Here is a 1,548-nt window from a genome sequence, read left to right as displayed (position 1 = left end):
GACACCTTTCAATTTTAACCCAATCCAAGGGTTTGTACCGGTGCGTCACACCTTTCCATCTAAAAATAAGAAACAAAACCATTAGCTTTTCTTATAGCGTGTATAATTTTCCATTCTCATCTTCATCTTACTTCTTTTTTTAGTCATTAGTAATTTACTTCTTTGTTGTAAGGCAGAACGGATCTAGAAGTGAAACCGTAAAATCTTATATAAACACACGCAAAACCACACGGTTTTTAAATTATAATAAATTAATTAAAGAGTACATTATTTTATTCTGGTTCTAAAAACTGGAATTTCAACTCCTTAAGGTCTCGAACTATGGACTTCTTTTACATAAGTTCATTGCCTCACAGAAGCAGGCATAGGCTACCATCCCAGCCATGACTTTTATGAACTATTATTAAACTGAAATAATATCTTTAAACTCGAGAAAAAATTATGCATGTTTTATGCATTAACCAGTCAATTCTAATACGAATCCAGGTCCTTGAAAGACTTCTTACCTTCTGGGACATCGGTTTCAATCGCTTCAGTTCAAAAGTTATCATCCACGGCTTGGAGAATTTGATATTTAAATTTCATTTAGTCTAACTAGATATTACCAATAAATTTCAAATGCCATTGCTTTAAAATATCAGTGGTCATACAATGGATAACAAGAAACAGTTTAATGCTTACAGTTTCAGATGAACACGCTCAGGAGGAACAAGCTGAACTTGCAACAGATGCTCAAACAATAAGTAGTTATGCATGCATTCTGAAACAACTTTTGCAACCTGCAATTTTGAAAACAGGGGAAAGAGAACACAGAGTATGTTAGGACAAACATTCAGAAACACAGCAACTTAGTTGGCAATCACCATGCACAAGTACTACCTCAGGAGATTCAAATTCGATGAATCCAAAATGCCTCGATTTCCCTGTCTGTCAAATAAAAACAACACAAATTAATAATAACATCACAAAAATTGAACAACAATAGCAAATATACTGCATCATGACATGCTAATATGTCAATCATTTTGAAAATAAAGGAAGTGATTGGAAGATCTCCACCGAATGGTAAGCATACAAGGATTAATTTTGATGTCAGAAACAATCCAATCAAACACTTCGTCGGCACCATATGTTCATTAAAACCAAATTAATCTATATTTCCAATAAAATCCTTGCTGCTTCACATAATATCAAGTTTAGAAAGAAATCAGTGTCACACCAAAATTTTTAACTGAATAATTATAATAGTAATAGGGTGGCCTTTGTCACCAGGAAGCAATAGTAATTCATCTACGGGAGCATCAATACACTTTTTGAGGTCGGTAAGACCAGTGGAGGAAAGTACCAGAACAATGCAATTACACTTATACATTCACAATGTAAGATACTGTTTATCAAGGTTGTTGGAAAAACAATATGGATTGCATTACAACATGAGAAGTTGGAATATGAAGACCACTGAAATGTGTCAATTAAAAATTTTAGGCTGAGAATCTGGTTGTGGAAAACACATGGAAAAACAATTACGAAGGAATCACAATAGCAAAA

The 1,548-nt window shown here is 33.6% G+C and overlaps 1 long non-coding RNA gene across 1 annotated transcript; it reads right to left on the bottom strand.

The window, feature by feature from the left end:
• Window positions 1–1,479, bottom strand: LOC111377894. The gene is made up of 3 exons (XR_002699787.1): window positions 880–1,479; window positions 682–779; window positions 1–59 (listed from the first exon to the last, which is right to left on the bottom strand). It is a non-coding gene; the product is annotated as an uncharacterized LOC111377894 (long non-coding RNA).
• Between the last annotated feature and the right edge of the window lie 69 nt (window positions 1,480–1,548).

The sequence above is a fragment of the Olea europaea genome, unplaced genomic scaffold, assembly GCF_002742605.1.
Source record: "Olea europaea var. sylvestris unplaced genomic scaffold, O_europaea_v1 scaffold17389, whole genome shotgun sequence".
Lineage (NCBI taxonomy): Eukaryota > Viridiplantae > Streptophyta > Magnoliopsida > Lamiales > Oleaceae > Olea > Olea europaea.
The sequence above is the reverse complement of the archived record's forward strand: the minus strand, read 5'-3'. Positions and strand labels throughout refer to the sequence as shown.